This window comes from Crinia signifera, chromosome 4 (assembly GCF_055691185.1).
Source record: "Crinia signifera chromosome 4, ASM5569118v1, whole genome shotgun sequence".
NCBI classification, from domain to species: Eukaryota; Metazoa; Chordata; class Amphibia; order Anura; family Myobatrachidae; genus Crinia; species Crinia signifera.
The window spans coordinates 140,120,932-140,148,866 of NC_139220.1; the positions used below are offsets into that span (position 1 = coordinate 140,120,932).

The window sequence follows — 27,935 nt, forward strand, 5'->3', positions numbered from 1 at the left end:
AGCTAATACTGAGGCCGATGGAAGACTCTTTAATGGGAAGAAATGAACCATCTTGGAGAAGCGGTCAACCACCACCCAGATCACTGTATGCCCCTTTGAGGGGGGAAGCTCGGATATAAAGTCCATCGACAAATGGGTCCACGGTTCAGTTGGAATGGAGAGCGGGAGAAGAGTACCAGCAGGAGAGGTTCTGGGAATCTTATGCTGAGCACACTTCACACAGGATGCGACAAAACTGGCTACATCGCTACGAATGGTGGGCCACCAGTATGAGCGGAGTAGGAACTTGAGAGTCTTTTGTCCCCCAGAGTGCCCTACGAAGCGGGAAGAGTGGGCCCAGGATAACACTTTCTTGCGAAGGTTGAGAGGAACGAAGGTCTTGCCAGGAGGGGGTGTAGGGTGGGTTGTCACTTGAGCGAAGACGATTGGACTCAAGATTGGCTGGGGAGTTGCTTCGAGATCTGTAGACGTCTGAAAAGAACGAGAAAGGGCATCGGCCTTGGCATTCATGGTCCCGGGTCGAAACTGGATCTGAAAGTGGAAGCGTTCGAAGAACATAGCCCAACGGGCTTGACGGGCAGTGAGACATTGGACCTGTTTGAGGAAAGAAAGATTCTTGTGGTCGGAGTAGACAGTGATCCTATGTCGCGCTCCCTCCAAGAGATAGCGCCACTCTTCAAACGCTGACTTGACTGCCAACAACTCCTGTTCTCCTATGGAGTAGTTCTTCTCCGCAGGCAGAAATTTTTTTGAGAAGTAGGCACACGGATGTAGTTCTTGATCATCTCCTTTCTGAGATAGAATTGCTCCTACCCCCTCAGAGGATGCGTCCACCTCCAGGATGAAAGGTTTATCCAGATCTGGTTGGAGCAGGATTGGGGCCGTCATGAAAGCATCCTTCAGTTGTTGGAAGGCATGGAAGGCCTCGGGAGACCATTGGCTAGGATCGGCTCCCTTGCGAGTGAGGGCGGTGAGAGGAGCAGCAATGGAGGAGAAACTCCGGATAAACCGGCGATAGTAGTTTGAAAAGCCCAGGAACCTCTGAATCCCTTTGAGAGTGGTAGGGATCGTCCAATCTTGAATGGCTTTCACCTTTTCAGGGTCCATCTCTATACCGGTGCAGGAGAGGATATGACCAAGGAACGGAATGGAGGTGACCTCGAACACGCATTTCTCCAATTTGCAGAACAACTGGTTTTTGCGCAGACGACGCAGGACTTCTGACACCGTCTGTCTATGAAGGTGGAGGTTAGGGGAGAAGATGAGGATGTCATCCAGATAGACCACGATGGAATTATATAACAAGTCCCGGAATATATCATTCACAAATTGCTGGAAGACGGCAGGGGCGTTACAAAGACCAAACGGCATCACTAGGTATTCGTAGTGCCCGTCACGGGTGTTGAAGGCCGTCTTCCATTCATCTCCGGGACGGATCCGGATCAAGTTGTAGGCCCCTCTGAGATCTAATTTTGTGAAGATAGAAGCCCCCTTGATCTTGTCAAATAATTCTGTGATGAGAGGTAGGGGGTAACGATTCTTGATTGTGATATCGTTCAACCCCCTGTAGTCGATGCAAGGCCGGAGGGATCCATCTTTCTTTTTTACAAAAAAGAACCCCGCCCCTGCTGGAGAGGTGGATGGTCGAATGAACCCTTTATTTAAATTCTCTTGAATATAGGTGGACATAGCCTCAGTCTCGGGAAGAGACAACGGGTAGATACGTCCACGAGGCGGGTACTTCCCGGGCATCAACTCTATAGGGCAGTCCCAAGGCCTGTGTGGAGGAAGGGTGTCGGCACCTCCTTTGCTGAAGACGTCTGAGAAGGGAAGGTATGGGGTAGGTATGGACGAAGCTGGAGATAAAGAAGACGAAGAAGGGCTGGTGGGTTCAACTTGCTGATTTGCCTGGTTGAGTGGGATAACCCGGGATAGACAAGTGGATGAACAATTGGTGCCCCACGCCTTGATCTCCATGTTGGACCAGTCGATATGAGGATTGTGCTGGGTGAGCCATGGCAATCCCAGAACCATTTCATGCGAGGACTGGGGTAGAACCATGAACTCTACCGTCTCTTGATGAAGAGCCCCCACAATGACAGTCGTTGGAGAGGTTTGAAGGGTAATCTGCCCGCTACAGATGCGACTCCCATCTACCGCAGTAAGGAACAATGGATGCTCCAAGGGTCGTACGGACAGGGAGTGTTGGGTGATGAAAGGCGCGGAGAGGAAGTTCCCCGCTGCTCCTGAATCTAGCAAGGCCTGAACTTTGATTCTTCCTTGAGGGGATACGAGGGTAACCGGGATGGTGGAATCAGCAGAGGAGGGAGATGGAAGCAAGACTCCTAATCGGACCTCCCTCGGGGTGATTAGGAACGATCGTTTCCCGGACGCAGTGGGCAGGAGGATAGTAGATGAGCAGAGGAGCCACAATACATGCAATAGTTCTCTCGTCGTCTACAGGATTTTTCCTCCAACGAGAGCCGGGAGCGGTTGATCTGCATGGGTTCTTCCGAGGGAGCAGCCATCGAAGAACTCGACTTGGGTGCAGGTAAAGGATTAGGGGGGAAACGAGGGCGAAGGCGATCTGAACGATTTCTCTCGAGTTGACGCTCCTGTAGTCGTAGATCCACCTTAGGTTCTGGGAATCTTATGCTGAGCACACTTATGCTGAGCACACTTCACACAGGATGCGACAAAACTGGCTACATCGCTACGAATGGTGGGCCACCAGTATGAGCGGAGTAGGAACTTGAGAGTCTTTTGTCCCCCAGAGTGCCCTACGAAGCGGGAAGAGTGGGCCCAGGATAACACTTTCTTGCGAAGGTTGAGAGGAACGAAGGTCTTGCCAGGAGGGGGTGTAGGGTGGGTTGTCACTTGAGCGAAGACGATTGGACTCAAGATTGGCTGGGGAGTTGCTTCGAGATCTGTAGACGTCTGAAAAGAACGAGAAAGGGCATCGGCCTTGGCATTCATGGTCCCGGGTCGAAACTGGATCTGAAAGTGGAAGCGTTCGAAGAACATAGCCCAACGGGCTTGACGGGCAGTGAGACATTGGACCTGTTTGAGGAAAGAAAGATTCTTGTGGTCGGAGTAGACAGTGATCCTATGTCGCGCTCCCTCCAAGAGATAGCGCCACTCTTCAAACGCTGACTTGACTGCCAACAACTCCTGTTCTCCTATGGAGTAGTTCTTCTCCGCAGGCAGAAATTTTTTTGAGAAGTAGGCACACGGATGTAGTTCTTGATCATCTCCTTTCTGAGATAGAATTGCTCCTACCCCCTCAGAGGATGCGTCCACCTCCAGGATGAAAGGTTTATCCAGATCTGGTTGGAGCAGGATTGGGGCCGTCATGAAAGCATCCTTCAGTTGTTGGAAGGCATGGAAGGCCTCGGGAGACCATTGGCTAGGATCGGCTCCCTTGCGAGTGAGGGCGGTGAGAGGAGCAGCAATGGAGGAGAAACTCCGGATAAACCGGCGATAGTAGTTTGAAAAGCCCAGGAACCTCTGAATCCCTTTGAGAGTGGTAGGGATCGTCCAATCTTGAATGGCTTTCACCTTTTCAGGGTCCATCTCTATACCGGTGCAGGAGAGGATATGACCAAGGAACGGAATGGAGGTGACCTCGAACACGCATTTCTCCAATTTGCAGAACAACTGGTTTTTGCGCAGACGACGCAGGACTTCTGACACCGTCTGTCTATGAAGGTGGAGGTTAGGGGAGAAGATGAGGATGTCATCCAGATAGACCACGATGGAATTATATAACAAGTCCCGGAATATATCATTCACAAATTGCTGGAAGACGGCAGGGGCGTTACAAAGACCAAACGGCATCACTAGGTATTCGTAGTGCCCGTCACGGGTGTTGAAGGCCGTCTTCCATTCATCTCCGGGACGGATCCGGATCAAGTTGTAGGCCCCTCTGAGATCTAATTTTGTGAAGATAGAAGCCCCCTTGATCTTGTCAAATAATTCTGTGATGAGAGGTAGGGGGTAACGATTCTTGATTGTGATATCGTTCAACCCCCTGTAGTCGATGCAAGGCCGGAGGGATCCATCTTTCTTTTTTACAAAAAAGAACCCCGCCCCTGCTGGAGAGGTGGATGGTCGAATGAACCCTTTATTTAAATTCTCTTGAATATAGGTGGACATAGCCTCAGTCTCGGGAAGAGACAACGGGTAGATACGTCCACGAGGCGGGTACTTCCCGGGCATCAACTCTATAGGGCAGTCCCAAGGCCTGTGTGGAGGAAGGGTGTCGGCACCTCCTTTGCTGAAGACGTCTGAGAAGGGAAGGTATGGGGTAGGTATGGACGAAGCTGGAGATAAAGAAGACGAAGAAGGGCTGGTGGGTTCAACTTGCTGATTTGCCTGGTTGAGTGGGATAACCCGGGATAGACAAGTGGATGAACAATTGGTGCCCCACGCCTTGATCTCCATGTTGGACCAGTCGATATGAGGATTGTGCTGGGTGAGCCATGGCAATCCCAGAACCATTTCATGCGAGGACTGGGGTAGAACCATGAACTCTACCGTCTCTTGATGAAGAGCCCCCACAATGACAGTCGTTGGAGAGGTTTGAAGGGTAATCTGCCCGCTACAGATGCGACTCCCATCTACCGCAGTAAGGAACAATGGATGCTCCAAGGGTCGTACGGACAGGGAGTGTTGGGTGATGAAAGGCGCGGAGAGGAAGTTCCCCGCTGCTCCTGAATCTAGCAAGGCCTGAACTTTGATTCTTCCTTGAGGGGATACGAGGGTAACCGGGATGGTGGAATCGGCAGAGGAGGGAGATGGAAGCAAGACTCCTAATCGGACCTCCCTCGGGGTGATTAGGAACGATCGTTTCCCGGACGCAGTGGGCAGGAGGATAGTAGATGAGCAGAGGAGCCACAATACATGCAATAGTTCTCTCGTCGTCTACGGGATTTTTCCTCCAACGAGAGCCGGGAGCGGTTGATCTGCATGGGTTCTTCCGAGGGAGCAGCCATCGAAGAACTCGACTTGGGTGCAGGTAAAGGATTAGGGGGGAAACGAGGGCGAAGGCGATCTGAACGATTTCTCTCGAGTTGACGCTCCTGTAGTCGTAGATCCACCTTATTGCATAGTGAAATAAGTTCGGCCAGAGTGAGAGGAGTATCTCGTGTAGCTAATTCGTCCTTGATTCGACCGGAGAGCCCATTCCAGAAAGCTGAGACGAGAGCCTCCTCATTCCATCTCAATTCGGAAGCCAGGGTTTGGAATTGTATGACGTATTGTCCCACCGGACGGCTTCCCTGGCGAACCCTTAGGATCTCGGTGGCAGCTGAGGAGACCCTGCCAGGTTCGTCGAAGATGTGACGGAAGGAGGTAATGAAGGCGTCATAGTCGTCGAGCAGGGGATCAGAGCGCTCCCAGAGAGGTGACACCCAATCCAGGGCGGCCCCTGTCAGAAGGGACACTATGTATGCCACTCGAGTCTTGGGTGAAGGAAAGTTCGAAGACTGAAGGGTAAAATGAACATCACATTGGTTCAAAAACCCACGACATCCCTTGGGTGAGCCATCGTATTTGTTAGGAGTTGGCAAATGCAGGTGATTGGGAATACTTGGGCCTGGGATGGGTGCTGGGGCCGGAACTCCCTGCACCGGGGCTGGTGGACCAGGGGAGGCCGCAGGAGGAGGTGACAGAGTCTGTAGGAATTGGGCTACTTGACGCTGTGTAGCCTCCACTTGTTCCAAACGAGCCACGATGCCTTGTAGTACCTCCGTCATGGAGGCCTGTGCTTCACCCGACTCCATCGGGTCAGTACAAACTGTCACGGATGGGGGTTAGGATGAAGTCGTGTGGTGCTCAGGAACCGGAGACGGACCAGAAGGGGAAGGATTGAACCGTGCTGGTTTAATAAATGATTTCATAAATGGCAGGCAACTTATAGCACTTAAATACGTCTTTAAGTGGCAGTTAGTGGTAAGCAAATAAATTAAAGAAGTAAGTCCAGAAAGAAGATAAACCACGTCCGTGATAAACAAAAGTCTGAATCGGGAGGTTGAAGAAGGAGGAGATCCGGAAGAAGATCACACTGATGATTGGTGGTACTGTTCCTTTAAATACGGGGGAACCTGGACACCGGATAGCTGGAAGACGAGATGGTGGAGGAAGTGCCCGGAAGGACTCAGGGATGCAGACAGGCACTTGGACCTTGGCGGAGGAAGCAGCAAGGAATCAGTGGCAGCAGTATACCAAGCAACACATAGAACCAAGCACCAGGAGTCAGGAATGAGTCATGAGGCAGGAGACAGCTAAGAGCTGTGACTGACTCTAGAGACCTCTTTGTACTGACCCTGATCAGCCCTAGGCAGATCCCCTATATCCCCAGGGGTTAGCTGCCATAGGCTGACAGGGAACATGGGTGGAGCCTCAGACCTGGCACCAATCCCTGTGCTGCCCTTAAACAAGATGGCGGCGCCGGCCTCCCGGCGTCACCAATAATGAAAGAGTGCGCCGCTCTCACCAGACTCCCTGCCGCTCGCTGTGCTCGCTGACCGCCAGCCCGCTGCCGCCCGCTGCCGCCCGGACCGGAGACTGACACACGCTAGCCGGCGGCGGGCGCGGACGGGTGAGTAATGGACCCGCCGCGCTCCGCTGCGGCTGAGTGTGATAGGACCCTTGTATCATTTTGGACTTAAAAGGAAATGTTCTTTAATAAATAATAAAGTATTAGAGCTAATCCCCCGTCACATTAATGCATTATGTAAGTATCTGTGTAACAGAGTTATTATAAGTTTTAAAGTGGACTTTCAATCCAACAATTCTTACAGTATTTTAAGAAATATTTTAGGAAAATGACAGAATTATTGTAGAAGAGGAAGGTTTTATTCAAAGCAAACAGAACACTTTATAAAGAAAAATAAAAAAGTAATTTTGTTTTAAGCAACCAATTCTTTGTATTGAGCTTTGAGGTTACATGTTTACCTGTTTCCTGGTTCTTGTGCACCAGTTCTCCAAAATGGTCCAATGATATCGGTTACAAAATGTGTGTATTCTTTTTTCAGTTTATATTGTTAAGGATTCAGTTACAGCATCTGGGACCTTATTCTGGTTGACTCGCAAGGCTGTAAATTTTGAAGTCTTGTGAGTCCACCAAAGACCGCCCACCCGCCCCCTCTTGCTCTATGCATTCCCCCGTGATACCCCGCACGGCTGTGAATGGATGATTTGCAGCACGGAGGACTGAATGAACTACAATTACCCCCCTGGTGTGTATGTTTGGATTGCCACCATTTACCTATGTGTAGTTGTATGTGCTACACTGTGAAAGCAATGAGACTCCCACTTTCTAGCCCCATAGACACAGTGGTTATGGACACTCCCCCATCATGTGTGACAGAGACCTTTGTACCAGCCTATAGCAGGTGCAGTGTCTGCTTCTGGAATTCCTCTGAACATGCCATTTGTGTCTGCGGCAGTGCACTGAGAACATAGCCACTTTCCCTGACACAACTATGACAGTCCCATAACATTCCCATAAGAAGTCTTCCTTTGTGTTCATTTAAAGTCACCTCCCAGTCACCACCAAGGTACATCCAGATCTAATGCCAGTGACTCCATACCCTGCAGCAGATCTGTATGTACACTCAGGGGAATGCATGCATCATAGGGGTTTTCAGGATATATTGAGTATGTGCAGCATTGCATCCTCCTCAGAATTACGCCCTATGCATGTTTTCTAAATCACTCTACTTAAACTGTATCTTCAGGCACACCAAGTGCCTGGACATGTGCAACTATATACTACAGAATGTATCATCTTACTCCTCATATACAAATAATACTCCATATACTTCAGAAATAAGCAGTAAAGAAAGCACAATTACCTTCCAAGGCAATGCCACAATCAAAAGCGGCTAGTTAGTGCGGATGAACATCATAATCCTCAGCACCATCGCCAGTGTGTATTTCTGCCAGTACTCAGTCACTCTCCGGTAATAGAACTGACAGACATATCTGGGTCTGCTTTTGTAGTAATATGGCAAATATGTCCTTACAGTACTCGGACTGCATTTGTACTCACCATCACTCACAGCAGTTCCACGTCTCCAGGAGTAAGGAGCGGGATATCTGTAGCCTTTCATTGTGGACATGCTCAGCATGAATTCATAATTGACAGGTACAACGTATGATTATTTACTATAAATTCATTTATATCTTTTAGAAACAGGGGATTTAATTATATTTTTGGAAGCTGATAACCGCTATTTCATTATCTCAGTTATTATTTTGGCATCTTCAAACTCAAAACATATCCATGGATACAATTTATGTGGTGGTTTCAGAAATATATACTTGGGAAAATTCCTCACTGCATCAGGGACCTGTCAACAAGAGAAAGTACGGAAACTGGAAAGTAAAAGTATATTTGAGAAGCGCAGACCAAATAGGGGTCATTCAATTTCTGAAAAAAATCACATATGTCATGGAGGAAGAAAGTTTGCAGAGGTCAAGTGTTGGCAGCAAGCCTCTTGGGGATATCCAGCTGATGCAGAAGTGTGAATTAGAATTAGAAAGCCCTTTCTCCTGGTCTTGGTGTAAGTCCTGGAGTAATAGTGTGCTGTGGCTTAAAAATAATTTGGAAGGCTGTCTAGGATTGTTATTTTATAAAACAATGTTTGTTTTTCCCCAAAACAACTAAAAACATATTTCCGGAATTCACTTCATTGGATGATGATTAGCTGTTTTTTTTTGTTTTTTTTTTTTTCAATCAAGAGTCCTTGCAGCAGTTACAATATGGTGACCAGCATCTCATGCCTACAGTACAATTGTGTGTAGATTACACAGTGGGTAGAAAGAGGTAGTCTCCCAGTACCGCCATTGTCTGGATGACAGGTAGCCTTTATTCAGGTGGTCTGATGCATGAGCTGCAAGCGTTCACTGGATGCGGCAAGCTGCTTTACATGAACTGGTAGCAAATCAAATATATCATATTAATGTTTTCTCTTTCTTTATATGCCTTACCAGCTACAGGCAGTGGCAGTAAGGTGGCAACGATGGCAGGGAACCCCACCATACACTCCTCAGGGATAAGTATCTCCATAAGTTTTTTACTTCATTGTACATGCGCTACTAATGCAGCATGCTTGCATTGAAATGCATTGTTACATTAATTTTCTGCTTGACGTCATTCCAGTGCTGGGCACACTATTACAATGGATAGGAGCTTATGGTCATGATGAAGCATGATATTTTTGCTATTGTATAAACAAGCTATTTTACATATATTTACATCAGTGCAATTCCTCACTTCTGGTCTTACACAATGCCTGGGAATAGGGAGACATCTTTTCGTGTCATATTTGTCCAATGCATATATGTAACGGCAAACATGTCTGAAAGAGGATGAGTAAGCTTCTTTGCACATGATGCAGCATTGCCATCCAGTAAAATGCTAACTGTAGCATATACAGCACTAAAATGCAAGATATTTTACCATTTGCTTGTTTAATCGCACAGGTTAAAATTGCATGAAGCATGTGGAATTAAAACAGGACTCTTGCAGCAAATGTTCTGTGTCTATGAATAATGTAGACATAGCTTTATTCAAGGTTAATGTTATACAATATATTATAAAATACAGTATAGTAATATTCCCACTTACAATAAGACACTTGGTCCAATGACTAATGAATTGCAAAATTTTATATAACGAGAACATTCAGTCATGAGTGGTTATACAAACTAAGGGGCTAATTCAGCATGGATTGCTAATGTGAGAATTTGCAGTGGACTGTAAGAGTACATACACACTGTACAATTTTTTTGACCAATTTGGTTGAAAGACATTTCCATTGAACCCAGTGTCCTGGACTAAAGATGTTGACGAAAGATATTGACGACAGACGAAAGAAGAAACAGTTTATAGTCTCTTTTTGAAAGATATTCAAATTGAGCTGCATGCACAGTTGACGAACAATCTTGATGAACAACTGGCGGGTATGCGCATCATCATTCATCGTTTGTTTGTTGACAATATCTTTTGTCAACATCTTCCGTCCAGGACACTGGGTTCAATGGAAATGTCTTTCAACCAAATTGGTCAAAAAAATTGTACAGTGTGTATGCACCTTAAGGAGTAATCCTCCTTCCAGACAAAAAGAGAAGATGCCCCTTGCTAAATTGTGACTGAATTGCATATGGATCGCTAGTCGCTATCCACTCATAAATCCATACACAATTTTGGAACCATCAAAGGGTGTTTGCTGTCTAAGCTTTCGAATAATCTGCGACTGAGACAGGATGGAAGTGTCCATCGCTGACATCACAGACTCTCCTCAAAAATGACCCTGTAAATGGCAGGTTACCACCCCTAGATCTCGGGTTCCTGTCAATCTGCAAGGAAATTACATTTACAATCCATATGCATTTTATGTTGCTAATTCCCCTCGCGCATGTAATCGCTCAATTTGAAAATTCCCTATTTAGTAATCCAAGCTGACTAGGCCCTCCAGTAAGTAATTTATAGATAAATGAAATATATTTACAGAGAACAACTGTACTTTCTAGATGCTACTGGAATGTGTAGCTTTACGCATCATAAATCTTGCATGTACAGTGCAAATACTTTTGTTAGCTGACGGAGATGGAAATAATTCCACAATTTCACATTTTACTTCTTAGGTATTAAATAATCTCTCTCTCTCTCTCTCTCTCTCTCTTAAAACCTTGTTCTTAACTGTCTATGTTCAATAATTGTTGATTGTACCTTCTGTAAGTAAGGTAAAAACAAAGGAATGAGTCACAGTGTATAAGAATTTGCAGTCTTAAGAGACTAATGTTCAAGAATTTATAAAAAAAAAACACCATCACTCAAACAATACAAAACAAATAAAATTACTTTGGCAACTAAAGTTTGGAACTGCTTATTGATCAGAAGAAATTAAGTAATAAATCTATTACCTGTATCTCTCAATTTGAATTTGAAATGTGCAGTTTAGTTCTCCAGAAATCTGAATTTATCCTAACGTAAAACCAAACCAAAGCCCGATCCAGATCCTCTGATGAATTATGATCCAAAATGAGCCCCAGTTAGAATCCTCTCATGGTTCGTAATTCAGATTTAGGGGGATATTCAATCACCGGCGACCATCTCCCGACGGGTGAAATGGCCGCCGTTCCCTATTCAATGCTGTCTTCCTCGGTAGCATTGAGCAGGGGATCTCGCAGAACAAGCCCGACTTTACAAGCAGTCGGGTTCATTCTGCCAAGAATGGCCGGGAATTGCCCAGCTCCCGGCCGCAGCTCACCGATTCCCAGTCACTTCTCGCAGCCACGTCCCTTTCTCGCCCCGTGGCAGGTGGGACACTGAAACCCGCCTGCGATTTCTTGGTCGAGCTGACTGAGAACGGGACAGGGTCACAGCTGTCGAGCCAGCTCGACAGCTGTGACCCCACATTGAATACCCCCCTTAAAATGCTAATTTTGGGTTTTGGATTTAGCTGTTTTATTATTTTTTTTATCGACTCCTCCAATGACTACCAATTTTTTTAAAGTGATTTTAAACTGAAATCTGAAGCAATACACTTAAGGGTGGTTTTGCCAAAACTAAAACATGCTTATAAATTAGAACCAAAACCAAAACATTGGGGTCCACATACATCTCTAATAAATAATAAATAATTTTTAAAGTGAGGTAATTAAGAAATTTCTCTTTTGAAACACAAATTTACACCATAGTGTCCAAAGTTTGTAACATTTTGGGCAAGAGGTGATTCAGATAAGCAGACATTTTTTCTAAGAAATTATGGTTAGAGATGGTATTAACTATCTTTTCCATCTGCCAAATTCAGTTTCTATTATCTTTTTCTGAACTGGATATTTATATATATGCTTTTTTTTCTTATACGGACGATAACACTTTCCTTTCTTTATCTTTCTGTGCTTAGACATTTTTCTATAACATTTTTATCTGGGTGCTAGGCTTCAGGCAATTTCTGCATGTGTTTTACATGTTCAAGAGCCCAAATGACTATTCTGAAAAAGGTGTGTACATTTAAATGCTTGTTTTTTTCTGTCTCTTAGGGAACTGTAATCAAATATGTTTATAAATGCCAGTTGATGAACAAAGACCAACAAAACACGTAGTGTAGCATAATATCAGGTTCTGCCTTGGCTAATCTTGTAGGCAAGATGAAATCAGACATGGACAACAGAACAAACAAAGCTTACATGTGAGTCTGAACAAAGTGCCATTGATCACTATAAAGTTGGCAATGTGTGCATCCATCATAGGAAAAAGTGAGTCCAGGTGACCATGCACCGTGTCCTATATAGGTAAAGAGTAGCACTTATGGTAAATTGAAAAAAATAATAGAAAACAATTACAAGATAGTTTAATTGACCTGTGAATGCAAATCAAAAATGACCCCTCATGTATATGATAAACGATACCATTTATTAACTCTAGAATGGTGCACTCAACACAGTAGTGATTAGAGTCATCAAAGCATACAGAGAGATAAAGGGACAACCAATCAGCTCCCAATTGCCATTTTTCAAACATTGGGGCAGATGTATTAAGCCTATTAAAGTGATAAAGTGGTGATAAAGCAGTAGTAAAGTGGAGAGTGATAATGCTCCAGCCAAACAATCGTTTGAAAAATGACAGTTAGGAGTTGATTGGATAGTGCATAATCACATTTTTCATCTGCCCCACAGCATGTAACATGACAGTTATGAGCTGATTGATTAGTACTTTATCTCTCTCCGCTTTATTCTCCAAGCTTTGATAAATCTGCCCTGGTCTTTTACTGTAGCTGAAAAGGTACAGGATTCAATCCATTTGTTTTATGTATCCCGGCCGTAATCCCGGACGATACTTATGTGTACAGTCTATAACTATGGTTTTATCAATTTACCTTTCATTTTGCATCCCATTAAGTTCTGCCCTGTTTTAAGCAAGCAAAATATATTTTGTGCTCTGGCAGCAGTAAATATGTTTTTTTTTTTTTTTTTTAATAACTTTTATCATTTTGTTCTTCTTTTACAATAACTTGTTTCCCAACAAACCAATTATAAAATCAAAGCATATGGAAACAAGGAGAAATAACAAAGACTAATTACATGCAGATTACATTAACAAAGCAAGGCATTACAACTTTTAAAAAATGATAAAAGAGTAAAAGTTAATTATTGGGATTTGCTATTTTTGTTATGTTATGTACAGTAGTTTTGCAGAAAAAAAAATGTATAAGCAAATAGCTGCATAAAATGAAAGGTCCGCCTAAGCAATCATTTCTTTCAAATCAAGATTGCTTTTCAAAATTATATGTTCCAGTCAAGAACAATTGAAAAAAATTGCACATTATTGTCAGAAGCAATGTGACTCTTCATATACCACTTTTCTTTAAAAAAAAAAAAAAATCAATCGAGTTTAAACCACTTATACTGACGCAGTCGTAAAAACTTAAATAATTTTAACAGACATGACTGATTACTGATGTAAGGACTGTACGACAGTCGGCAGGCATTATCTAGCGATAAGAGCAGAGGAGGTGTAACTTCAATAACTGAAGTGACTGAGAATTCTATCAAATATCCTTTCACCTCTTAGCAAGTTGTGCAGAAAACCAGATAATTTAAATAGCATTATATGGTCCACAAAGGGGTGACACTATAAAATAATAGCTTTGTTTAAGATTTAGGGCCTGGTTCACACCAGTTACCAAGGCTGCAATTTTTGAAGATAGACAAAACTATGCTGCACTGCAGGTGGGGCAGCTGTAACGTGTAGAGAGAGGTAGATTTAGGGGAGTTATTTTGTTTCTGTGCCATGTAAATACTGGCTGCTTTATTCTGCAATTTAGATTTCGGTTTAAACAGACCTCCGCCCAAATCTAACTCACTGCACATGTTACATCTGCCCCCCTGAAGTGCAGCATGGTTTTATCCATCTCCATAAATTGCAGTTTTGCTTACAGGTCTGAATCAGTCCCTTAATACCAAACAATTTGTAGAGGTGAGTACAAACCACACTGACATGATTTGTGCAATACTGTCACCAATAAATAATAAATTAAACGTTATATAATTACATAACAAATTACTATAACACAGTGATGGAATTAAATTCCTCATCACCTATTAACCAGCTGAAAGACACAAAAGCCTGTAAGTACTGGAAGTGATTAACCCTACAAAAATATAATGTTTCTTTGATATGATTATTGTTATGTTGAGCAGATGAATTGTTAGATAGCATACTTTCCAACAGGACAGAATTTGGCAGAAATTCACATAAGCAACACCCATATTAACTGAAGTCATGCCCCCTAAATGTCTAGGCTCCTCACTGATTCTATTTACAAAGCTTGGGGAATAGTATGTAAAATAATTACATAGATAAACAAAACTGCAATACAAATACAAGTAGCACTGTAATAAGAAAGACTAATCATTATCAATCTCATAGAAATATATACAGAATATGCAAAGGATAGGAATGGGTTATGGTATCTACAGATACGTAAAAATAAAGTGCTGAAGAAAGAAAGTCACATGAGGAAGGATAACAGAAGTGCCTATGCTTTTGTCTTGTGGCAGAATTACACTTGTTCCTTGAAAAATTAAGCTGTACCAGGATCAGTGTCAGTGGCAGTTTCATTTGTGGGACTGCACTGTTCAAAATGCAGATGAGAGGCCACACCATCTGAACCCCCCCCCCCCTTCCCCCCCAAATGCTGCCAACCATTGCTGGCTGGTACTCACTGTCAGCAATAGGCAGGGTTTTAGTTTTCTGCAAATTTCTATTTGCTAGATAACTATATGTCCACCCCTATCTATGACACATAAGTCTGGAGGTCATACAAATGAAAATGTTGGTACTGTAGATGACCATGCCCATGAGGGGCATTACAATCTAAAAGGAGGTAAAATATGGCAAGTGGAAAATTAAACCTATCAGTACACGTACATACAAAACTGAATATGAGGAGGCTAAACAGGAGAGTATTGGTGTTCTAAGATAGCCATGATACAGGAGGCAGGTTGGCCGAAAGAGGTGGAGAAGATAGTGAGGTAGAAGGGTTTGATGGGGAAGAAGTATTAGAGTGATAGGGATAAGAGCATTCTGGGTATGAGTAGTAGTAAGTGTATTCCAAGTGGGATGGGAGTAGAGTATGAGGAAGATGAGACCCAGTGTGAAGGGGCAGAGGATAGTGAGATATATATAAAAAATGGGTACTTGTTTCGTAGCATGGCGCCCGTCGTAGGTGATCGCATACCTTAACTTAAGGTATGCGATGGACGCGACCGACGCGTTTTTAGGGCTATTTTTAACCTTTTCCCCGACAATGAAAAAATCGCGTCCATCGCATGCCTTAAGTTAAGGCATGCAATGAGACCGATGCGATGGACCCGATTTTACATAGGGAACCATTGTTAATGCCACCCCACGATGAACGCGTCCTCCGACCTTTTCATACCCCCACTATCCACGTCGGCATGGAGTTGATTTTATATAGTGTGGCGAGTGCAGCGAGCCACCGAGCCTGAAGCGTGGCCACGTGGCGCCGTGCTAGGAAACAAGTACCAAAAAATGTTGTCTTATATCAATAAACAGAGAACATTAATTGAAATGTGGTGCAAAATAGTGAAAGCAGTTGATATAAGAAAATACATAGTAATACATATTTAATAACAACACAACTGCACTTAAAATAAAAGAATTATATGAAATAGTTGTGAAAATAAAATAGTTTGAGTGAAAAAATGAAGTTAGTATCACACCTGCTCCATATTAATGATCTGGAGCAATGCACAGAAAACAACAGATGCATAGGACACGCAGAGGAACACGTGGTGATGTAGTATGGAGATACTGTAAAGGATGTCAGGGGCAGGTGGAGAAAAGGTTAGGACAAGAGACCCAGGTAAAAAATAAAAGACCTGCTAGGATCAGGCCATAGGTGTTGGCTCTGTAATTGCTAGGTGTTGGACCAAGAAGATAGGCACACAATTGGCTTAAGATCTGTTTGACTGTTTACATGAATGGGTGCTGCAGATGTACAATGATCCCTTACTATAATGAGTATGCATGCAGTGGAGCATATGTTGGGCTCTACTAAAGTCTCCTGGCATACACCAGGGACCTGTATTCTGAACCAGGCCCATCCACGACCCTTCTGCCCTTCTCCCCCACATCTGGCAATTAGAGCGCATAGATCTCCTTTACCCTTGAGTTTTGTCGCTAACTATATTCAAATCTAATATATACAAGTACAAAATCTCTATTTTCAAGTTAAACATGACATTGAAGCTCAGAGAACCCAAAGTTAAATATACAAAAAAAACCTAGAAAAAAATGGAACATACAGTATGAGGAGTACAAAGAAAGGATAAATACATGAGGCATTGTAATAAGAAGAGTTCTCTTCTCATGTGAGTTTAAAGTTCAGAGGGAGGGGCATTTATAATACAATTGATTCACAGTAATTATCATTTTATGATATTTGACAACAGGAATTTTGTTTTCCAAGTGCTTTTTCCTTTTTTTGTTTAGTTCTTCTTTAGACGGAAAATAAATATGTTCCTGATTTTTGTTTTAAAAAAAACCCCTCAGACTTCAGTCAGTTTTATTATGTATTATGAAGGGTAATAACCCTTTGAGATGTAACCTCTCATTAGCATCAGTGTTTAACGGTAGCATACACAATCTGCTGCAATCAATCACGCTGTGACAGCACACAGCAAAACTATATACAAATAGCAATGTAGGAAGACACTGTTTTGACATTGGAAAAAGGGACTATTCTGTTCACACAGAGATAAAAACTTACATTGCATTTGTTGAATGTATTTACCTCCTTGACCTTGAATTGAATAATTTCTTTCTACTTTGTTTTGCCGGTTTTGCAATATATAGAAAAAAGTTAGGAATATAGGCCCTTATTCTGGTTGACTTGCAAGGCTGCAAATTTCACAGCCTTGCTGGTCCACCTGTCACCGCCACCCCCCTCGCATGGCGCAATTTCCCGCAGGCATGTAAATGGATGATTTGCATAATCATCCATTTACAGCCTTGCGTGTGGGCACCAAAATCATTTATCGTAGCGGAATGATTTATCACAGCGGTTGCACATGAGCATAACTGACGCAAAACATGCACAGTCGCAAAACATCGCTCCCCTGCGTGAACAGGCAGGGGGGTGAGTGAACATTTACATACACATTTTAGTATGATAAGTAGCTATATGACTAGTTATGTCTTTAGAGTACAACTATACAACTATATAATTGTGGTCCTCCTAAAACTATTAAATGGTGCCAATCAAGTCTATGAGGAGTGTAAAGCCCCATACACACTACCCAGTTTTTTAAAAAAACATATCAATCAGAAGGGCCCTTCTGCGTGATATCTTTTTTTTAAAAAGTGTAGATTGTTCAACACCATTAAGGATGCTTCCTCTGTTCGCAAAACATGCAGGTCAATTTTGGCTATGTAGTCAGCAACCTACAAGTTCAGTGGGGTCCCGGTGGCATCACTGAATCGTTAATGATATTGTTTAGTGTGTATGCACAATATCACCCACCCAAGGGACCACCGATATCATTAACTATATTGCAGGTCATCTTTTTTGTATGGGGCTTAAGGGTAAGGAGGGAACCAAAATATTTTTTTAGTCCACAGTCCTCCTTTTTTCACAGCCCTGCATTACTGCTTATTCTAAATCACACAAAATATAAATACTGTTACATTTAGCATTTTTTCTAAAACGGCACATACTGTATGCAACCAAAATACACATCCTAGAGCAGCATTGCGTAATCCTGAATTGTACACATCTCAGTCATTCCTTACCATCTGCAGAATAGATGTTACAGTGTGGCAAAGGGGCAACCATGATTGTGTTCCTTGTTTTCAATGACATCTTCTGCACCTAGCATGGGGTACTGTAACTGTAAGTATTATTACTGGTGGTGACAGTTATGGTGCCCATACACTAGTAAGATTTATCTTCAGATCTGGCTGGTTGGAACAAAAACATGGTTATGGATGAGTGACAGTTTGTCAGTTTTCCAGCATTTCCAAGCAAATGGTCAACTGTCATTTGATCTCATCTATAACCATGTTTTTGTTCCAACCAGACAGATCTGCAGATAAATCTGCGTGTGTATGGCCACCTTTACTCTTGCAGCTGAGTGGCTAGTTGTGTCTTAAGTAGAGTTCTTGCAAATTGAAAATGCATGGATTGTAAATGAAAAATGCATATATTTTATATATATAGATCTGATGTAGTGCAATACACTGTACTGTAGACATTTAAATGTCAGATTATAGGGGAAGATGTATGAAGCAGTGAAACAAGTGGAAAAGTGAGCCAGTGAAGAAGTTGCACATGGCAACCAGTCAGCTTTGAGGTAACATTTATCAAGTGCATTCTATAAATGAAATGTTACAGCTGGTTGCATCTGTGTTCACTACTTCATAAATCTACCCCATAGTTCTTTACAGTTGTACTGAATAATTAAACAGCCTCACATTTAATATTAATCAATTTGATTTTGCCATAACATAAGTTATATGTGCTCAATAGCAGGACAATATTATGGTGTGTTTAGTATACGATTTTTTTGTAATCTTGAACACATTTTTAAAATAATATCTATACCTGATGGTGACGTTTGATTCAAACCTATTATATTATGGTTGTAGCCACAACCCAAACTAATAGCACTTAGCTACTGTAATACAGACATGGGAGTTAAATATTTAAACTAGAATTCAATAAAGAACTAATGCTGGGAAATGTAATACTAACAAATATTTAAAAATCATGACATTTTCTATAATACTTTAATATTCAGACAACACACACACAAACAACGTCTTCCAAGTGTTCTGTCAGTAATGTTATACAAATGCAACAAATACACTTAGTTTATCTACTGTAAGTATTGGGCGTCATTTAGAGGTGGACTGTATTTATAACATTGAGTGTATGTGCCCTATGTTTTATACTGTATCTGCACATGCGTTCATTTGCATGCTGATACCCAGCACCAGGAGAATATCGGAATTTTATGGAGATCATGCAATCCAAAAAGGTATTCCTGGGTGAAGACTAGGAGAGGGCTTTCATTGGCAGGCATTTTGATATGTCAGGGATGTGCAGGTGTCACAGACTGCATTAGAAGATGCAGTTCCCCTAGCACTGGAGGTCATTCTGAGCAACCATAATAGTTGACCAAATTTATAATGGTTGGCTCGACTATTTGCTTATAGCAGCAGTTTAGAGCTGAAGCAGGTGGGCATCTATGTGGACATTCACTTGGGTGCAGAATTTGTATAAATTCACAGATGTTACTGCAATAGTGTCAACCTCTGAATCAAGCTCTAAGTTTATGTCAAATGGTGTATATGGGGATCAATTAAAAGCTGCCATTTTTTTCATGAGGGTTAAGGCCCCCATCCACTACTGCGATTTGGCCTGTTTTCCTCAGATTCTGTGTGATCAATCTGAAGAAAGTTGTTCTTAGCCAACATCAGGGGACTCGCCTCCCCTTCCTTCAAGGGACCGCCATCGCATTCCATAGCACACTGGTGCCAACATCAGGGGACCAACCACTGCCTACCACCTTCATGACAATATTTTTTAACAATGAATTCAGCCCGGTACCCGCAGCCCAGGGGCACTGGTGTAAACCCAGGGATTCACCCATAGCCCTTGGATGCCCTGAAGGGGGGCTCCTTTATTGGGAAGTTCCCACTCCCCCAGGGTCCTTGACTAGGGGTGACTAGTTGTCGGGGTGATGCTGTGTCCCCTCGGGACCACTATAAATGTGTCTCCAGGCTGTAGCATTACCCCAGGATCATATGCGATACATCACAAAGGAGTGCATGCAATGTATCGCATATGATCCTGCCACCTGGGAAGCTCCTGGGGGGGGGGGGGCTCAAGAGGGAACAGATGCCCATACACTGCTCCGAGAGCAGTGTATGGCCACCTTAACTCTTTACCGACATTTTTACAGTGGCCCCTGCTTTACATCACCCATAGTAGCCCAGACTATTATATTTAAATATTGCATGAGATACAATCTGATGCAATATGTATGCATTAGATAGATCTGATAATATCTATCTAAGGTGAACAGAGTGAAAATTAGCCCAGGGTGAGATCAGATACCTGTGAGAGTACAAGGGAAATCTGTAGAGATTTGTAGCTTCGCATAAATCTGCATAGTGGATGGGGGCTTTTAAGCTGAGGCCAGGAGGGTGTGTGTGTGTGTGTGGGGGGGGAGGATTAGGAATATAAACAAGAAGAAGGGTTAGAATTAGGATTAGGTATTAAGGTTAGGGATAGGAGAGAAATACTTACTGGAACACCAGAGTAAATGTCTGATCTGAAATTGATGCTCAAATGACCACCGGGACCTGGAAGACGTCTCAAAAAGCCACCTGTGGCAGGTGAGTCACCAGAGATGATATGTTGACATTGTGAGTGTCAACCTACAATTCCACAATCAGTAACCAATGTGCTACACATCCACTTTACACAAGCATGTCAGAAAATATATAAAAATCCTTCATATGCTGATTTCTGTGTACTGTGTAGGTAAAGTATCTGATATATCAATCATATACTGTAGTTACATTAAAGTCTAACCTCCTAACACTTTAGTACCATAGTTTTGTTTAGGCTAAATGTTTCATTTGTTCTCCTTAAATACTCTTCATGGCTTTTGATCAGTTTCACATTCATTACCTTTTTGTTTTGCGCATTGAGAGGAAAATTAAACACCTTCAGGAAAATGAGACACACATGGGGAGAATACCTTGCAATGTAGACACTGATAGGCCTCTGGTCAGAATCCCTGATCCACTATAGGTTATACCTAACCCCAGACAGATTAAGCTCATTTTGGCCCACATGCTCTAAGTATTGCTGAAGACTATGTGGAGATGTTGGTCACATATACATATCTTCTGGTCTTGTCCTTTTATTACTGCTTATTGGATAGAAGTATTTGGTCTGGCCAAACAGGTCCTAGATATTTCACTACCCTCTATTCAATATGGCACTATTCAATATGTTCACAGATTCCTTCCCATCTCATAAACACTATGTTCTAGGCCCTATTTTCATTGCAGTCCGGGTGGCCTTGGCCCAGGACCGGAAACAAACTACTCCCCCTCTGCTCCCAAAAGTTATCCAAAAAATAAATTTTCATTTTAGTATGGAAACAGAACACTCATAATAATTACAGTATATTCAGCTTCCTCGCTACTAGTACGCTGGTCGTACTGGCATAAATATGTTACTGATGGAGAGGGTTCGGCACACTTCCCTAGCCCATTCCAATGTGACCCACTCCAGTTTAGTTTGAATGAGAAATAATCAGATTTTATTGATGGATCTTATAACATGCTCCATTTTACCATTTTATGGCAAGTTTGATCTTCCGTATATTTACCATATCACCCATATTCGGTTGTTGGTTGTCTGCTGGTCCATAGGACACGATTCAGTACCATGGTGTGTGTGTAAACCTGTACCTGCCATATTTTCCTTGTTATATTTTTCTTGATATATTTAACCTACACTTGCAATATCTATAATATTAATGATGTGACATTTCTGTTTGTTTGCATATCCATACAATCTATGTTATGCCCCCCCTATTCCCCCCCTCCCCACCACCACCACCACCACCACCTATTTGTTTTGATATATTTTCAATAAAAATATTGATGTTAAAAAAAAAAGAATCCCTAAACCAAGTGTCAATGCTAACCATGGCAGTCATCTGACAAGTGAAAACGTATGATCCTCCAAATAAATCCCACGCATATTCTACAGAATCTAAGCACAAATGAGGCCAAATTGGCAAAAGTCTGCATAATCACTTTTGGGTAGGCAAAGCAAACCGATTTCACCTATAAATTAGCAGTCTGTTGCTCTGAGTCCTTCTTCAATATAGTATTCTCCCTTGAGGTTATAGTATTTACTAGGCTTTGATGTTAGTCACACAAGGGCACCTGGGATGTTCGCATCCATCTTAATGAATGTGGATTTGTGGTCTTATTTCCTGCTGTATTGATTGTAAAATAATCTCACAGCTTCCATGAAATGACAGGTTTGCTTTTTATTTTTAGCAGCTGTTCGAAAAGTATTATATATACAGTAATAAATATTTCAACACGAGTTCTCTTGCATTAGTGAGGATTTTATTCACATTCAACAGACATGCTTCCTAGTGCAGTAGTTAAACTCTGCATTCTGTCATTGTTCTTAGGGAAGAGACAGTTAGGATTTTTTTGTTTTTATAAGATTCAGACAGCTCATTTTTCTTGTGGCAGTTAAAATCTGTTGAATACTTTAAGTAGAATAGTATAACATTCATGGTGCCCACACACGCACCGATCCCGGCGGTGCGATGCTGTACGATGGGGTGCGCGCTCCCGCGGCACCTCATCGTACAGTACAAAAAGTATGTGCTGCACATACTTTTTGTACTAGCTTTTTCTAGCATAGCATCGTATCGCCTGCACATCGTATGCACAAGGCATACGATGCGATGCTATGTGTGCTAGTTAAGCCCACAACGCACGCCGGGATCGGTGCGTGTGTGGGCACCATTAGGCTCGCAACTGGAATTCCTTAAATAGAAGTTAACAAGGCTTCATAGAGTTAGAAATATTCTAAAATTACAGTTTCAATATAATTATATTTGAGACACATTTGAAGGAATTAATACTATAATTGTAGAAAATACAATATAAGTAAAGTAGAGGAATTGAGGCCACTACGTGACCCATATAAAGTATGGGGGGATAATGTTGGTTTTTCTTGTGCAGGGTCAGATTAAGTGCCTAATGGGCCTGGAGCTGAAACTGCTCAATGGCGTATTATGAAAAGTAGAGCAGGTAAGGCCAATGCCTTGTAGGCATGTAGAACCCATACACTGTAAGTCCCAGTGCAACAATTGCATACATGTGTAAAATAGAAATGTAATTTTGATACTTATGATTTATGGCCAGCCATGTGGCCAGCTGGTGACTAGTGATCATCATGCTGTTATGATGCTGGGCCTATTTTTATATGTAGTCCTGGCGCTGCAGCTCCATCCACCCCTTTGTTAATATGACAGTGGGCATGTGCTCTAAGGCCTCTATTAGCCAGCTTAAGAAGACACTCTGCTTTCTTAAGACTAGAATAGAGGCCAGTCTGGGACAAAGTGCAGTGGACATAGGCACTGGGATGAACATTTTCAGAAGCGACCCCTTGTCTGATATTTTCTAGCAGCGGTATGCCAAGTTCCAATAGCATTGTGCCATTGCACACATTGATCTGTGAGGCCACTCCTTTTGTCAAAAGGAAATCCAAACACTTTATTACCATGAGTTGTGATTTGATGAGTGGGACGAGAACTAGAAAAGGTTTCAATCAGTTGTGTGAGATAACCTCTGAGAAAGCTATGAGGAACACTCATATTGAGAAACTGACATGTGAAATTGGACATATAACTGTTTAACAGTATCTAGACCATTGCACTATGAGGACAGCAAGTATAGCAATGACATGTGCAAGACTTTTGCCAATGCAGTCCTTATTGATTGAGACTTTATGCCAGCAACATTACATTCATTTGCTATATCTATATCTGATTTCTGATCATGGATGAGAAGAAATACTGTAGTTGTTCCAGCAACTTTTTTCAAGACTTATTACTGGTATATGAGTGAGATGGGGTCATGCTAGATCAGACAGAATATATTTCTATTACTGATATCTATGTATAGTTTTTTTAATAAAGTACATAGGATTACAGACCTGATCGCATGGCCGAAAATTTGCTGGCCAGGTAATTATCACTAGACTGCACATGCGTGTGGCTCATAGTATGCATGCGCAAGGCCATCCTTCAATAAAATCATGCTCATTTTTTCATTGCTGGCTGTAAGCAAGTTGATTGATAGAAAACCGGTATTTGGAGGTGGTAAATGGCCATTTTCTGTCAGTGTCGGGGAAAACACAGGCATGCCTAGCCGTTTGAGGGGATGTCACGTGACGTCAGCTCTGGCCCTGATCCAACTGCTTCTAACACAACTGGCGAGTAAGTCCAGGGCTACACACAGACTGCACCCAAATCCTTCCATGGTGATCAGTGAATGTGAATTGACGATCTAGCTAATTTGATCAAGATGTGCTAAGCAATTCGCAGGGTGGAATTTCACTCTGGGTGGGTGGCTTATACCTGATAGCAGGGTTTCGCAATTTTGCAGAGAATGGATCAGGTCGGAATAACCCCCATTATCGGGTTATGGCTGAAAGAGGGAAGGTATATATAAAAAATTAGAAATGGAACAATGTCTGTCCAAAAAAAGATGTATGCAGCATCACTTTGAGTAAAAGAGTTGGTCTTGTGGGAGAGGAGAAGAGGTACAAAGTAATTTGCAAGAATAAAGAGAATGTAGGTCATAAATTGTGATTTTGAAATCACCTAAGACGATTCAGTGGATATGAAACGAGGTAGTCAGGCAGAGAATGTTAAAGATCTTCTTGGGGCTGTACAACAGAGCTATAGATCACAGCAAAACACAGAAAGAAGCATTTTAATATCCAAATGGTACGCACAATACTTCAAAGAGGCAGAAATGTGAGAGATGAAACAGTTGGTAGAACTTTCCATGTGCAATGTAAGGTATTGGGGACTTTGAAGCATGGTGTTTACCAGGTGCTGCATGGAAATCAGGGTATTCAGTGCTGCCAATTACCGTTGGAACCATCCAGTACATAAATTACCGTACATTCATGATGGCATGTATGTTTATATGGGCTAAGCGGTCCCCTTTGCACAACAAGGTCAACGCTGCAGTCCAGTTTAACAAAAACTGGTTTACAACCATAAATTTAAGAATTTGGTGTCTTTTTCCACTTTTTTTTTAAACATCTGCATCTTTCTCATCCAAATATATTTTTGAAATTGTTAATAGATTCACTGTTTACCTGGCAGGAAGTTTTGGTGACAGTTTGATGAATTTCATTACATTCATTATCACTGGCATGAGCTTGTTGTGAATATATTAGCACATTTTATTTTCACAAATTTTCTTTTCTTGCTATACTAACAACTAAACAGTTCTGAGGAAGCGTTCTTGGCAAGGGCAAGTGTTGACTCCCCTATAGTTTTTGGTAAAACATTTTTCTGTTTTCCTCCTGTAGAATCTAAGCAAGTACACAAAATTATATCGCAATTGATTGCCAATAGATTTTTTTTCATTTGTATGTCAATAGAGCTAATGGCAAGTCAGTTTTTGTGTTTCTTTAAAGTCTACATCATGGATGGGGAACCATCGACCCTCCAGCTGTTGTTGAACTACACATCCCAGCATGCCCTGCAACAGTTTTAGCATGGCCAAATAGCAAAAATGTAGCAGGGCATGCTGGGATGTGTAGTTCAACAACAGCTGGAGGGCTGAAGTTTCCCCATTCCTGGTCTACATGATTTAACAAACACACTAGTTGATAGCACATTTACAATTGTAAATTGGTGCGCTATATAAGAAACTGTTAATAAATAAGAATACATTTCACATTAATTGTCTATGTATTTCTGCCAATAAGTACAATTAATAAAAAAATAAAAATAAAAAAATAAAGGTTTTCAATGGCGGTGTGTGTAGTTAAAGTTTCCTATATGTAAAAAATAAATCTGTTTATGAACTTATACATTATACAATCCAGGAACAATGATTTTCGGAGGATCTGTAAGCTGCTTATACTGTATAAAACTATAGACATGTAACTTTTGTAGATGCTAATTGCCTTCATTACATTTATACTCTGTGTTTGGCCTCACTTTGCTTAAGCTGGAGTTGCTTGAACTTCTTCACACATGTCAGATCTCTGAAAATGCTTCAAAAAGGTAAAGCTCAATCAAACAGTGAAACCTTTCCGAAAGCAATGTAAGATCCTTGCTTCAGGTTACATTATTGAAGTAGCACAGTTACCTGGACCTGGGCCTGTTGGAGGGCACCATGAACAGTCCTTGGTCAGCTCAGAGGGTCCTCTTTTTCAGAGTGTCCTGCTCATCCTCCTAAATACTCCATGGATGGCTCAAATTTCCTACCCCTCTGTAAAAAAGACACAGGGAGGCCACTTTGTCAGGAAGCAGGATTTTAGGTAGTTAGATTAACAAAATGAATGTAATCAGCATCACCTCAATAGCCACCATGGGCTGTTAATGGCTAGGCTCACTCCTAATATACACACACTAACAAAGTTAGGGTGGCAAGGAGTACAAATGCAAGGCATTTCAGCAGTTGAAGAGAGGAGCACCACCTCTTAGGTCCATACTGTTCTTTGTATGGGTAAAATCTTAACAGGAGCTGTCATGAAATAGTACACAGCTTCCAATATGAAATTTTCAAATGTGTAGTGTTCAGATGGCTGTTTAGGTCATAGAACCAGAGTATTGCTGTTACAGAAGACCAATCATTAGCAGCATGAAGATACAAACTGGTCAAATTTGTCAGGCCCACATCTGTAGGAGCTGTATTTGTGACGTTACAGAGGTAAGTTGAGGATATTAGCTACTGTATTCTCTAATGTATATAACCATTAAGGCACAATAGGAGAGGGCAAATATTCTGTCTGCTTCTGTGGGAGAGTGGAGAAAACATTTAGGCAGTACCCCAGAAGAAATTTGGGAAGAAAATAGGAATCTACTACAGGGAAGAAAAGAGATAAAGATGGGAAAATATAATCAGAGGGAATAGAATCAAAACTATTAGAAGAGAGAGAAAAGAAACATTGAAGTAAAATGAGTGCTTCAGGCAGGAAAAGATTGTGGACATATGAAAGAGAGAGCACTAGAAAGAAAAGACAGCACGGAGGAGAAAAGAATTCATGGAAAAATATCTTACGGTAGTAACAAGGGACATATTAAGTGTCTTTAATATGTTCATATATTGGAGGAAAGCTCAGATTTAGGAATGATATTTATCTGACTCTTCTGGTTTGACATTGTTTGATTGAACATGTTGGGCATTTTTTGGACTTGTCAGACTTGGGAAATGCTTCCGGGGGAGAGATGATGGGTCCTCATACGGGAGACATAATGAGTTATTGTTGGTGAGATGTGATGGGTGTTTCTGGGTGAGGCATGATAGATACATTTAGGTAAGATATGATTGACAGATCTGAGTGAGACATGATGGATATTTATGGAGAGACGCTATGGATGCTTAGCATAAGGGTAAAACTTGCTAAGTGTTTCAAAATGAGATGTGATAAGTGCTCCTGGTTAGGATGCAATACATGCTTCTGATAAGCCATAATTTTTATGTTTTTGTCATTGCAGTGAATAAAGGTAGACTGTTTTGGCTATCTGAGTGCTTGAAAAGTTCTTTATACAGTAGTGTTCAAGAAGTTTTACAGAAGCTGTTTAATAGACTCTGAAGCAGTTTTTTTTTCGTTAACTGTAGCGTTTAGATTACATTCTACAACAATTACATTCTACAACAATTTTGTGTATAATAATACATCTAGGAAAATGATCTTTTCTTAATGCAGATACTGTTATAGCGGCTATTAGAAATAACAATCATTTTGTTTAAAACCCAGTAATTGATACATATGCCATTAATTAAGCAGTTCACATAATAATCTATATTATTGATTTATTTTGTAATACAAACTTTTACAGTAATACAGTAGCTTGATGTGATCAATTTCATGAGCAATAAAAGCTGTTTTAATACTTAAGAAGTTGTACTAGTACAGTTTATGCTTTTGTACAACATTGATGATGAAATTCATTAACCCTGAGAACATTATGCAAGTTAATTTAACATTTTTTGTTGTTATTTATTTTTCGAAAAATGAAATAGAATGAAAAGGTTTGAAAATACATTAGTTAAAACAAATTAGTATTGTTGACGAGAATGTGGCCTC

General features: G+C 41.7%; 1 protein-coding gene across 5 annotated transcripts in view; it reads left to right on the top strand.

Annotated features, from left to right (window-relative positions):
- SYT1 (synaptotagmin 1) overlaps window positions 1–27,935 on the top strand; it is a 642,856-nt gene that overhangs the window by 238,787 nt on the left and 376,134 nt on the right. The window contains exon 1 of one of the 5 annotated variants that reach the window (XM_083182617.1): window positions 10,088–12,018. The exons of 3 other annotated variants lie outside the window; for them this stretch is intronic. The gene's annotated coding sequence lies outside the window, so the exon portion shown is untranslated. Of the gene's footprint in view, window positions 1–10,087; window positions 12,019–12,054; window positions 12,207–27,935 lie in introns of those variants that run through there. One more of the 5 variants, XM_083182616.1, reaches the window with a different exon arrangement.